Consider the following 13,817-nt stretch of genomic DNA (forward strand, 5'->3'; position numbering starts at 1 on the left):
GAGTCGAAGCTAAATCCACCGCTTTCCTGTCGGAGTATCGTCCGCTTCCATATTTTACACTGCGCGGCGTCGCACGGCAGACAGAACAGCGAGTCCTTTTCCTGCGTACTTCCGTAGCCGGAGCGGCAACCCGTCACGCAGCAAGTATTCGGCATCGCAGGCTTGCGCGTCACGGGCACTGTACTTGTTTTGGAAACGAAGGCAAAGTGAGAAGAGAAAATAGTTGCTGCCCCACCACCGGCGTCCCATTCCGCCCGTAGACTCGCGGCCGCAGAGGCGCTCACTTGCTCGCGTCGTTGCCCCCAAATTAGTCGCAGCACTGGAGATTTCGCCCAGTCAGAACCCTCTCTCTTTTTCATTCGCCCTTCCCCCCCTTCTCAAGCATGCTCCTTGGCAAGAGATATTTTATTTTACTCTCAGGATACAGAGTACATTACAGAGGGAAACGGCAATTCACGGCAATATAAAAGATTAAAAAAAAGGTAAGGAGGCCAATTACTGATCCTCGAGGAACCCCAGAACCAAGTGGTACAGTAGAGGAACCAGATTCAACCGAATTCAACACGAGAAGAAGGAAATCCACGGATCTATACACCTTTCCAACCTGGGCGCTGCCATATTGTTCCCTGGACTGTTGTGAGCACCCCTCGCTAGCACGGTGGAAGCGGCGGTGGAACCGGTTTCCAGCAGTCCAGAGAGGAGGCGTTTCGCCGCTTCCACCATGCTAGCGCGAGGTGCCCACTGCAGTCCAGGGAACAATATGACAGCGCCCAGGGAGCCCTTTTTAGAAAGGATTTAGCAAAGTCAAGAAAGATGCAGTCAGATGAAAAAGCGGAGTCCGAATAGAAGTGCAAGTCATAAGTGAAGGAAAGTAGTTGAATGTCACAAGAGGAAAACATTCGGAAGTCATGCTCTGTTAGAAGAAATTGATATCCTCCGGAAAATTAACAAGATGCGCAAATATATGTACCATTATTTTGCATGCCATTTATATCAAATATACGGGTCAATGGATTCTGTTTATCTCCCGCTTTATGTACTGGTATTACCACAGCAGCCTTGTAGTAGTACGTACTACGTGATACGATTGTGAGAATATGCATTTCATGATGATAGAGCTGTATACTCTTTAGCATTCCGTATAAACTTGTCATTTATACCATCAATTACACTACAAGGCGTTAGTTTCAAATCGATAATTGGTATGATGTCTTGCAAGTCGAACATGATAGGCTTCATCGCGAAATGGTAGCACAGTTAGAAATCGGGACGTTTGATAACATTGGATGAAGGAGGAAACGACTTAACGAAAGTATCATTTAGTGCAGCAGCACAGAGAGGGTCGGGAGCAGGTTCACCAGTGGGTGCAATAGCGACACTTTATTGGTGTTTCCAGGTTTAATTATGTTCAAGAAGCGTTTTATATTAGACTTCAGAATGATCAGGAGGGAATACTTTAAAGAAGGTGGATTTAGTAGACTTCAGTGCTCATTAATATGCTCAAGCAGCTAGCTGTCTTGTATGCTGTCAAATGGGCAGGTTTTAATGAATACTTAGCAGTTTGAAAAAGTCATTTCTTTTTATTAGAAAATCGTTAAACATCTGTTATACCATGGAGCATGGCTATTGGAGTTCACACGCCGAAGAGGGTACATGCCCCAGTTTGTTTCTACTGAGCGCTCGAGATAACCTGGTAACGAAATATCTAAAAAAGGCCAGTTATTAACGGTTACAAAGCGAGCTTCGTTACAGTCACTAATGGTCTTGGAGAGTTTTGACTATGGTGCATGCGATAAATCGAAAGTGAAATGCAAGATATCGTGATCGCTCTGGTCGGGCATATATATTGTGTATGACATTGTATATTAACATGATGTTAATGCCGGATGTAGACAGGCGGAGAGGCTATATATTAAAGGCCCTGCCTTCTAAAAAAACAGGTCCGCGAGTCATGGTCTCGCCCGACGAGTGACATATCCTGTCTTCTAAAACCATCGATTTTTTCCGGGTACACAAAAACCACTTTGCAAGGACACAGCATTGGACGACTACATTACAGTTTCAGTATCAGCATATTTTAAACTCTTCGTGTCTAAGAAACAATGGACCATACAGACATTCTCACAACAAGCTAACAATTTAAAATTTAAAGAATAAATATGAACTCCATGCATCTTTCAAAAATATAAACGAAGAGACAAACAGGAGTCAAAGAGCACAAGTTGTAATGGCGAAGCGGCAACAAAGGGAACTGAGGGCCGATTTTATGGGAGGGACTAATTTGAGGGTCGGTCAAAAGTTCCCAGGCCACTGGGTCTGCTTTTGAGCAGTAGTCGGGCAGCTACGACATCCGCGAAGCTCAAAATACATTTCGAGGGTAAAAGAAGCAACGTTCTAACCTCTTACAACCTTGAAAGCTTTATTGGTATCTAATGTGCCAGGATATGCTGAAGAAAAGCAGACCCTGTGGCCTGGGAACTTTTGACCAAATCTGTACTTCCTGCCGCAAGGTAAAGGGATGAAATAAAGGACACCCGATGCTCATATGTTACGAACAGATCCCGATGCTTAGTTGTGCATTCTGTAATTTTTTCACCAGATCTATTGACCCGCCTGCACAGTCTAGAGAGACGGTGAGTAGAGAAAATAACGTCTACCCCTACCCTATTATTTCAATATTATGTGACACTTGGTGGACGTGGGATATTACAGATGTCTTTTTATTGCGAACCCACCCATTCCTTGAGGTTTGGTTCTTTCCTTCTCAGCCACTGAAGACAGCATTAAGGCCGGATACCCAGAGTAACGTGGTCACAGCGCGAAAACGATATCAAGAAAGGAAGAACAGGACATACACAGCGCTGACCATCAACTATCAGCTGTGTGTGTTCTGTTCACCCTTTCGTGATGCCGTTTCGCACTGTGACCACGTTACACTGAACGACCAACTCGCCCGTACTTCCACCCTCGGGTATACCCAGAATTCAATAGTCTCTGCGCTTGGTTTAAGAAACTCCTGTCAATAATGTGCTCGCAGGACTTGAGCAACGCATTGTTGAAGATGGCCTGGACTATATTTCTTTTTAATAATTTTGAATGCGCTGACTCGTACAGTCAATATTGGCTCTTGGCCCGACTATTTAGCAGACGTGATAGGGTGAAAAGAACGGCTTAAGTGCGGCTTAAGGCTCATTTATCCTTTCAAACTTCGCATGTGGCCCCACGTGGCACAGGACAGGGCTAATTGGAGGGACATAGGGAGGCCTTTCTCCTGCCGCGGACGTAGTTAGGCTGACGATGAGGAAGGGCCACTCTCCCTGTACTTAGCAGCCAATAAATTGGAAAAAGAAGGCAAAGAACACATTAAGTTTTCCATATGTATTATTTTATTTGCGCACCGCATTCCTCATGGAGCTACCAGACGGGAACGGCTTCTTGCGACACGCGTACACCTGTACACCGACGACGCGAATTGTTCCCTTCAGGCTCGCGCTAGCACACGGAGGTATCGCCACTGTGCAATTGTGCCCCAGCGCTGCTGAAGTCGTCCTAGGTGAAATGCATTCGCACCAGAAATAGCCATAACGTCATCGCTGCGTTGGCACGTTCGCCCGCTACGCAAAAGTCAGGGCGAAGTGCACCCACGCTAGCGGTAGTCTTCGCTGCATCTACGCGCCGCTTGTTGGCGTCGACATAGGCCTAGTGTGCTCCGCACGTATCGAAGCCGCTGAGGGAATTCTGCTTTGGAGCTACCCGCCACTTCTCACAAAAAGTATCTTCTTGTTTCCACTTTACCATCACCACAATAAGCGCACATTAAAATTAAGGCGCAACTAATTTCCGCAAAGCTTTCGCCAGCGAAGCGAGCGGGAAAGCATGCAGACCTATCGAAAGCCACATATCGCAACGAAGGCCGCGGGTTGCACGCGCGCAGCGCCGTTCCGAACCAATGGTAGAATACGGGGGAGTCGAGTTCCGCCTTATTTCTTATTGCGAACGATTGGGGTAACCAGCCTGCTTTATTCCGGGCGGTTCCCGCCGGTCGTTGTAACATTTACGCCTTCAATGCGTTTTCTTAGCGAATGGCTTGCCGCGTCGCTTGTTAATATGTCTTAAATAATGGATTATCACAAAAACGGGACGTGTAATCTGGGTTTCACTGTAGGCAGAAAAAATTGGGCGGAGAAACGCTGCCTTCATGTAAGGGTCGCACCTCGTAAACCTCGCGAAAAGAAAAATTAAACGTGCAGCCCTGACACGAATGAGTACGGTACAACCGCTTGCAATCGATCTCTCTGGCCTTGTGTTGTTCAGTGCTATAACTTTTGTCGGTTGGATTTCCTCCGCAAGGTGTAAAATATGCACACATATTTTGCACGCGCATCGGGGATCTGCTGCTGATCAAGCGCGGGATCGCATCCCGGTCGCGGGGGCCGCATTCTGATGGAGGCGAAATGCGAGCAGGCCTTGTGCTGTGCGATGTCAGTGCACTTTAAAGAACCCTCTAGCCTGTGGTGACGGCACCTGAGGAAGAGGAGGCAGTACCCAGCTCGGCTGCGTCTGTACACAGTGGCACTGCGCATTTCAACACTTCACAGGTAGGCACTGCTGAGTTTGACACTGCACAGTTCGGCACTCCACACGTTAGCAATTCACGCGTCGGCACTCCATGCATCGGTCCGGCAAACTTCGATAGTGTAAACTTCGATAGTGCAAACTTGGGTACTGCACATTTCGGCACTTTACATGTCGGCAATGCACAAGTCAGCACTGCTGAGTTTCAGGTGCCTGCTGAAGTGCAACAGCCCGCTTCTCTCTGACAATGACGGTACCGAGCTAATTGAATACCCACCAAGCAGAGCCTGTTCTCAGGCGTCAACAGCCTCCCTGCGTGTGCCAGCATTCGCAGTCAGTGGGGAACAACATGCCGCTGAGGAAGAAGAAGAACCTGTTAATGAGCAGCACGCAATCATCGTAAATGTTTCTGAAGCCTCAGGAAGCGAAAAGGAAGAAGAGGAGGAGGACGATGTGATTTTGTCAGATACCTCCTCAGAAGCGCTCTTGAACTGCAGCCCACTCGCATGGAAAGCCCAGAGGCCACCTGGTCGAGGAGCTCTGGCACGAGCACCAGGGAGACTGAGGCACCACTGGCCGAGCTGAGTGACACGCAGCCGTCGTCGTCCGTGGAACTACTCGAAGTGGCGCGCGAGCCCTCAGCAGGCTTGATGACGTCGGCAGCTGTAGAGAACCTGCAGGTTGAGCAGCCTCTTCCACACGATGCTCTCTGCCCTGTAGAAGAGGGAGACCTGTCCCCAAGATCTGACGGTATCCACCCAGCAGGTATGCTGATGACACCTGCAAAAGAAACTCACTTGGAAGACAAATCTGTGCCATTCAACGAGACTTTTGGCTTTGCTCCAATTCTGGACAGTTCTCTTTTTGAAGCTGGGGGAGGAGCCCTCGTCGCGGCAGAAAAGGAGCCTCCTGGTGCTGCCGGTTTTTCTCTTCCTGTGATTCCGATCACCCCTTTGGATCGCTCCACATCGCCGGCTGGTGCCAGAAGGATGCAAGAGATGCCTGCAAAGCTATCTCCGCCAACAGCAAGCTCAGGAAATTCATCGCCAAAACGCAATGCACCTGAAGTTAAACGTGAAGAAAGTGGCGCGGAAATAGCTGTAAAGACCCCTGAGCGTTCAGGTGAACCGCTCTGGTGTTATAAAGTTGTGACCCCTTCCTACTACCGTAGGGAAAGGCGGAAAGCTGCTTCGAATGAGGAGGAACGCGGTTTGGCAACAGTGACACTACGTGTGTCACGTAGGATAAGTGGTTCTGTGCCGCCATCTCACAGGTTGCAAGCTATTCTGAACAAGGCTGGGCACAGCAGGGAATCGAAAGGGAGCCCCACAAGCAAGGCATCACCAGTGAGCAAGAGAAGGGCTGCCAGCAAGGAACCAGTGTCAGCACAAAGCTACACCAAAAGGAGGCCATCGCAGGGCTCTGCTAGAAGCACTTGGGCAAACAGTAAGCGCGCAGGTACACCCAGCACCAAACATACAACACCAAGTCCAAGGCGAAAGTCAGAGGCGCCCAGTCTTATTAGAGGAAGAAGCAACGTGAAAGCCACCGTAGCCTATCCACGGACAGTAGGCAACAGGCTGGCTACTCCCAGCCCTCGCAGGCAATCAAAGACACCCAGTCCGAGAAGGGCAGGAGTAGCCAGGAAGCAGCCTGCAACGTTCAGCCCCAAACGACAGCCACAAACCAGCCTCATAAAAGCACCTGAAGAGCCTGCCACTTCAAGCCCTGGAAGGCAGGAGCCAGCACAAGACGTTAGGGGGCAGTCCAGAGCAGGCAGAACCAGGAAGAAGGTGCCAGCGACGCACAGTCCTCGAAAGCCGACTGCTCAGGCACCGAGCCCTCAAAGGGAGCCACATCTGCGCATTCCTGCCAGGGACAAAACTCCGAGCTCTCCAAAGACTACGAGAGTCAGGCGGCGTTCTTCCGCAAGCATAGTACAGGAACGACTGCCAGTGCCAAGCCCCATTAACTACAAAACGCTGTTAGACAGGATAACGAACAGGCCTGCAAGAACTTCCACTTCTGCTGATGCTATAAGAGAGCCTGCACCGACCACACCTCATCATGGATCCCGTCTGGCTCCAGGCAAGCAGAAAACTCCCAAAGAACATGCGTCATTATCACTTGAGCAGAGCCCCCGCAGACGAACTGCTCGGACGCTGAGTCCCACACGGTGTTCTCCCATGCCTAATCCTGCTGAGGACAAAGCACTAAGTCCTTCAAAGAAAATCACAAGGTTGCAGCAGCGTTCCTCTTCTGTGGACGTCCGGGAACGCTTACCAGAGCCAGGTTTCGGCGAAAGCAAAGCGCCCAGCAAGAACGCAGGCGGCAAAACACCAACGCATTCCTCTGCCACAGGTGCTGCGAAGGAGCTGCTTCCTGCTTCAGCCCGATGCAGTTCCCATCTGACACCTGACAGACAGCAGAGTCCTCAAGGCCGCACTGCAACACCATCGTCCTGGCTAAGTGGTTTTCGACGCAGGTATTCCTCTGCACCTTTGCTCTTGATAGCATTGCTGAAGGTGATAACACTGGAAGTGACGCAGAGACAAGTCTTCACACGAGAAATTGAAGCCACTCAGGCAAGCCCGACCAGACTACGCAGCCAAAAAGGCCGCCTTTGGCTCGCCGCAGCCGTCGGCTCTCTAGCAGCGCAGCGCTGGACACAATTGCTGAAGCGCCTGACGCCGAAGCAGGGCAGGAGCCGGAGACAACCTCCACGGCACCCCGCAGCCATGGCTCCGTCAAGCGCTAGGCCAGTGAAGGGACGGAGTCTCCGGTTGGAGATGCGAAGCCACCGCCGCCTGAAAGGCAGCCATCTGCGAAAAAACGGGCCAAGAGATGAGCTGATGCTGAAGATCTTGTCCAGCCTGCAGAGCCTGCTGATAAAGGCTCCAAGACAAAGCCACCCCTTCTTCGAGCAAAGAGGACGCCTGGAAAACGAAGCAGCGGAGGCGCGTCGTAATAGTGCCCATGCTCTCAGAATACCTGAGCCCAGCAGAAGGGCAGCTGATAGAAGCACAAAATTCCAGAAGACACCCAGGCAGCCAGTGGTTCGTTACAAGCTCAAGCTGTGACAGCCAACAGTTCCAGTGTACCGAACGACCCTATCGCCATCCACCAGGACCCCCAGCACTAAGAGCACGAAATTTGATGAATAGTGACGATAGAAATTATGTGCGTATTTACAGGCCAATTTATATTTGCCTATATTTTCAAAGGGCCTGGAAAAATTGTGAGTTGATCAAATATTTGTAATGAACTGAATATTGTGAGCCCGTCGAAGCATGGCTTTCTGTATGGCAAACCCACAGAAACTGCATTGCTGACAGAGAAAGAAATTATTCTCAAAGCTTTTGAACTTACAATTGTGCATAGGAATTTACGTTGACTTTTCAAAGCCCTTTGACCGCCTCAATCAGCAAACCCTCTTTAAAAAGCTGGAGCTCTACAGAGTTCGTGGGGCAGCTCTACATTTCCTCCGGTCTTATCTGCAGCACCGTGTTCAGTGCGTGAGCATATAAAACCCTGTATCCTCCTTTGGAGGCATAATTTCGATTAGCAGAAAACCTAACTACGTTGCCTACGCTGATGATACTTATTCTTTTAGGGCAGCGATATGCAGTCGCTTTTACGCACTTGTAATGACGCCGTGTGAGAATTAAATAAATGAAATGAATTGAACTCGCTGCTTATTTATTCCGCAAAAACAACAGCCGTCCTTTTTCATCTACGACAGCGTGTGACGCCAGTAAACTACGAGTTATTTCGTGGTAATTACCGAATAGAATTTGTTAACGCAATAAGAACTCTCGGTTTCTTCTTCAACGCAAACATGTCATGGGATGCCCACTTTGAGTATATTCAAACACAGATCTCAAAAAACGCTGCAATACTCACCAGATCTAGATCTCTTCTTCCTGTTTCCATGTATGAACAATCGCTATTCCTGTTTCCATAAAGCTTTTGATTTAAAATGTTCTCTTTCTTTTTCATCTTAATTACGGCTTTTTGGTATGGGGGAATTCTACACACAAAAATGTGAACAAATTACACCTTTTGCAAAAAAGGGCGGTTGTATTGAAAATGGGAGTTTATACGCTCACATTTAACGATTATTCAAACGTTTTAACATTGCCCCATTACATAACTTACATGACTACTGTGTAAGTGTCAAGTATAAAAAGTCCATTAAACATAATCGGAATGTGCTTTTGCAGTTAGCAGAAAGTCCATTAAGAATAATCGGAATGTGCTTTTGCAGTTAGCAGATTTAGAAGCTAATATTCCCACTTACCCACTTCGACAGCAATAATTCTGATTCCAAGTTGTAAAACTCAACTCTGGCGCCAGATATGTTATACATGCCACGACTTTATTCATGCGTTATGTACCAGCAACGTACAGGCAGAAAAATTTAGCCTGCGTTCCATCAAAGCTAGGCTCCTGTATTGACTGTTCAAATTTGAACGGCGCTAAGGTGATACTATACCATATGTATTGTTTTCATTCACTTGTGGTTTGTTTAAAATTCTCAGAGCCTTAATTGAAATGTAAGCAATCTTATATGATGTATGTTCGCTATACGCCATATACAAGAGGGCTTGGGTTCAGTTCAAGCGAAAATAGTTGGCTTTTTGCCTGAGCCTGCCTGGATCTTCATGGTGCAAAATAAAAGTGAAAAGAGAACAAAGGGGTCTTACATACTGCTGCCATTAGTTGAGAACCATATGGGGCTACAGCAGGTGTGCAGTGTAGGCATGCAGCCTGCACACGGCCTTGAAAGCACTCTTATAAAAAGTTTTAACTGCGAACGAGGTTTAATGTGTACTTACATCTTTTGCTTGCATAAAAACAACTTATAAGCACTAGTTACTCCCCCATCACAAAAGCAAATCTGAGTAATCGATGCACTGTATTTCTGAGCGAACTGCGTCTTTCATGTTGCAGCTTCGGCAACAGTGCCTCATCGGAATGTGTCAGGCTCAGGGACAGCTGGGTTATAGACATCGGCTGCAGGACTAAAATGGTGCTGAATACAGCGTAGGGCGACAAACATTCCCATGTTTCAGTTGCATCCCACCTTCTACAGCTGGTGACTGAGCAGTGGAAAATTCTCCCTTGGATGGAAAGTAGGCGGCTTGCAGCGTAGAGTTGGGGCCATCAATTTCGGGGGGGGGGGCGTGGCGTGGCGTGGCGTGGCAATGAAAAGTCATGGCAACAGGTGCCAAAGAAGCTGCGCACAGGTTTAGCAGTCTGGGCCAGTTGGTTCATTTTTCTTTGAAAGGAAGAGCAGCCCAACAAACAAGGACAAGTGCATGTCTTGTTTCTTACACCGTCCTTTGGCCCGCTTTTCCCTTCAAAGTGGTTTGCTTTTGTCTGCCACTGATGCTTGCCTGCTGTACTTGTGAACAGTGGTGGGGCCAAAATCATGCTCTTGCATATTTTTATTTGCTATCAGTGCTTGTCGCATCACCACTGCATTTTGTGAAGCTTTCTGCATGCCACGAAATCGTGATGATGCTCGGAGTTTTGCTCTTTTTGTGAGCTGAACAGGCTTGTTGCAATGATCGCACTGGTCATAAATGCATTCTGACAAGAAAGGGGTGGTGTGGTTGATGCTGGGCTTAGATTTTTTAGAGATGCAAGATTTCTTCAGGCCCGGTGCTCGGCTTTCCTGGGGTGAAGTGCGCGGGAATAGGGTCCAGGCCCAAGCCGCTGCGTTGACGGGTCAGTTACTCATTCCACCGTCACACAACTTAAATCCGCCTTGTGCAGTACATCCCTCTTGTGGCCCTTTTCTGATAGCCTTAATCGCTTTTGTGCCCATGAACACAATCTCCGTAACTATAGTTCCTTTATTTATTCATTTTACTCTAAAACGTAGTCATGTTTCTTGCTGTTGTGGCGGACTGATTGACTTGAAGTGCGAGAAGGAAACAGCTGACAAGGAGCATTAAACCACTGTGGAACCTTAGAGTGTAGGCTTCAGAGATCCTTCGGCTTTTTCAGGATTGCTGATGAGGTAGTGCTTTCGCAATAAAAAAAGGGTAGTAAAAAGGTTTGGTTTATTGGGGTTTAACGTCCCAAAGCGACTCACGCTATGAGGGACGCCGTAGTGAAGGGCTCCGGAATTTCGACCACCTGGGGTTCTTTAACGTGCACGGATATCGCACAGCACACGGGCCTCTAGAATTTCGCCTCCATCGAAATTCGGCCGCCGCGGCCGGGATCGAACCTGCGTCTTTCGGGTCAGCAGCCGAGCGCCATAACCACTGAGGTTGTAAAAAGATAGCAAGTGCGACAGTTACTGACTCTTGCTGCATTTTACTACGCTTTTACTAAATATTTACTACCCTCTTCAAGGTAGTTAGTAAAAGTCGGCCCTTACTACCTTTCTACAACCAATGGCTGCTAGTTAGTGCCTGGATAGTAACCATTCCTTCAACCCTAAAATAATGTCGTAGAAGATGATTGACACAGACTGTTGCGTGCATAAAACGATTTTGTAATTAAATATTTTTGCAGCATCATGCGGGTAGGTAGACTAACTCTTTCTACAAACGCCATTTCGTAATTAAGGCTGGTATTTTAGTTCAACGGGTAAGAGCCCCTAGCCCGTTACTGAGAGGCAGATGTACGAAGTGTATAAGACGGAGAAAGATCTACCCTTACAAGGCGCAGCGCGCGGGTCGTGCTTGTGCGACTCTTTCTGATATGTGCTTTTCTTGCATTCTAAACCTTTGTGTGGGCCCGGTAGGGTTGTCTGATGCCATCGCATGCTTTGTACGCGTAATGCCCACTGTGTCCAAGCCAGAATGTGTGAATTACGACCAGCAAGCCCTGCTATCACTAAAGTAACCTAAATCTCTTTATTTTTTCAGTGTGCACACGTACAAATTTAGCAAGCCAACACAATATATCGTTCTAAAACCTAGCAACATTGGAAAAGGGTTGCTACCCATTTTCTTAATAAATACTTCTCCCTTTTTGTTCGTGACTGCAGTGCTCTTCACTAGCTTCTTATCAAGGCAGTAACTTTCACTAGTTCTACTTTTACTACCTCTAGTTACTAAGAAGGTACTGATCTGTGTGACGAGTATGCGGTTATTGTTACTTAGTGAATTCTCCGACCTTTTTGTTAAGAGTGTACACTTTCTTTATTCGGAAAAGGTTACATTGAAGGCATGATGGAAGGAGTACCAGTGTGCGGTTATACCACCCTCAAAGGAGCTGGGTAGAATCGCAGTGATCCGCAGTCCGCCCAACAGCAAAAGGCGGAGCATTACAAAGATCTAAACGTCTAGAGTTTTTCCGGAAGTTTCTTGCAAAGTCTCTGAAAGTTTCTACGCCTTCAGATACCGAAGTGCGCAAGGAAATTATACTTTTATTGGCAGGTGCTTAAAACATAGCTGTTCGCCTGTGCTCCTGACGAGGTGACTCTGTGTCCCAAGCAGCACGCCAATAATGGACCATCGATGACGTAACAGTAGCGAAAATTGGCGCCAAAATAGTCATCTTTGGCATTTGGGCATATTGCTACATTTCCCAAGCATGGCCCATCGTTCACGCCAGAAATGAGCCGATGTTCAGCCACTCTGACTGCCAACAATGGCCCTAAGGTACCTGCCAGTGCACGGCCCAATATGCGCTAATAGTGGCTTTTCATATGCCTGGTTCTATGGTGCTTTAATTGCCCATATCCTTCTCCTCGTCATTATTACCACAACCAGCCAGGCTACGTCTACTGCAGATCAATTAGCTTTTTTCACAGAAATTTTATTAGCCCATCATCAGCCTGAATGCGCCCACTGCAGGGCAAAGGCCTCTCCCATGTCTCTCCAATTCATCTTGACATTTGCCAGCTGCGGCCACCGTATCCCCGCAAACTTAATAATCTCATCCGCACACCTAACTTTCTGCCGCCTCCTGCCACGCTTGCCTTCTTTTGGAATCCACTCCGTTACCCTTAAGGACCAGAGGTTATCCTGCCTTCGCATTACATGCCATGCCCAAGACCGTTTCTTTCTCTTGGTTTCGGCTAAGATGTCATTAACCCGCGTTTGTTCCCTCACCCACTCTGGCCGCTTCCGGTCTCTTAACGTTACACCTACCATTTTTCTTTCCATAGCTCGCTGCGTTGTCGTTAACTTAAGCTGAACCTTTTTCGTTAGCCTCCAAGTTTCTGCCCCATAGGTGAGTACCGGTAAGATACAGCTGTTGAGTACTTTTCGCTTGAAGGATATTGGTAAACTGCCATTCATGATATAAGAGAATCTGCCGTATGCGCTCCTCCTCATTCTTATTCTTCTAGTTATTTCCCTCTCATGATCCGGATCTGCGGCCACTGCCTGCCCAAAGTAGACGTACTCCTCTGCCACTTCCAGAGCCTCGCTGCCAATTGTGAAGTGCTGTTGCATTGCGAGACTGTTAATAATTACTTTGGTTTTCTGCATGTTAATTTTATGACCTATGTTTCTGCTCAGCCCGTCTAAGTCATTGCTCGTGCTTTGCAGTACATTTTCTGAGTGACTTATCAAAACAATGTCACCAGCGAATCCCAAATTACTTCGGATTCTCCATTAACTCTTATCCCCAACTGTCCCAAGGCCGCGGAACACCTCTTGGAAACAGGCAGTGGATAGCATTGGCGAGATCGTGTCTCCCTGCCTGAAACCCATCCTTATTGGAATTTTATTGCTGGCTTTGTGAAGGACTGTGGTAACTGCATGTGCAGTCGTTATGCGTAAATATGTTCCAGTATTTTCATATAAGACTCTTCTACACCCTGATTCCGCCATGTCTGCATGACTGCTGATGTTTCCAGTGAATCAAATGCTTTCTCGTAATCAGTGAATGCTATATATGGGTAGGGGTTGGTTATATTCTTTATATTCTGCGCATTTCTCTTTCACCTGATTGGCAGCGTGAATATGGTCTATTGTCGAGTATCCTTTTTGAAAGCCTGCCTGATCATTTGATTGACTGAAGTCTAAGGTTTTCTTGGTTCTATTTTCGATTACCTTAGTAAATACCTTGTAGGCAGCGGATAGTAAGCTGATCGGTTTGTAATTTTTCAAGTCCTTGACGTCTCTTTCATATCGATTAAGATAATATTAGCGTTCTTCCAATCTTCTGGTACGCTCGAGATCATAAGGGATTGCGTATACAGCGTGGCTAGTTTTCCTAGCACAATCTCCTCTGCATCATTGAAGAGATCTGCTGTTACCTGATCCTCA

The 13,817-nt window shown here is 47.5% G+C and overlaps 1 pseudogene; it reads left to right on the forward strand.

The window, feature by feature from the left end:
* The first annotated feature begins 1,619 nt into the window (after positions 1 to 1,619).
* LOC149353740 (uncharacterized) lies at positions 1,620 to 7,739 on the forward strand (annotated as a pseudogene).
* The last annotated feature ends 6,078 nt before the right edge of the window (positions 7,740 to 13,817 follow it).

The sequence above is a fragment of the Amblyomma mixtum genome, chromosome 3 (genome assembly GCF_055824585.1).
Source record: "Amblyomma mixtum isolate Tamu chromosome 3, ASM5582458v1, whole genome shotgun sequence".
NCBI classification, from domain to species: domain Eukaryota; kingdom Metazoa; phylum Arthropoda; class Arachnida; order Ixodida; family Ixodidae; genus Amblyomma; species Amblyomma mixtum.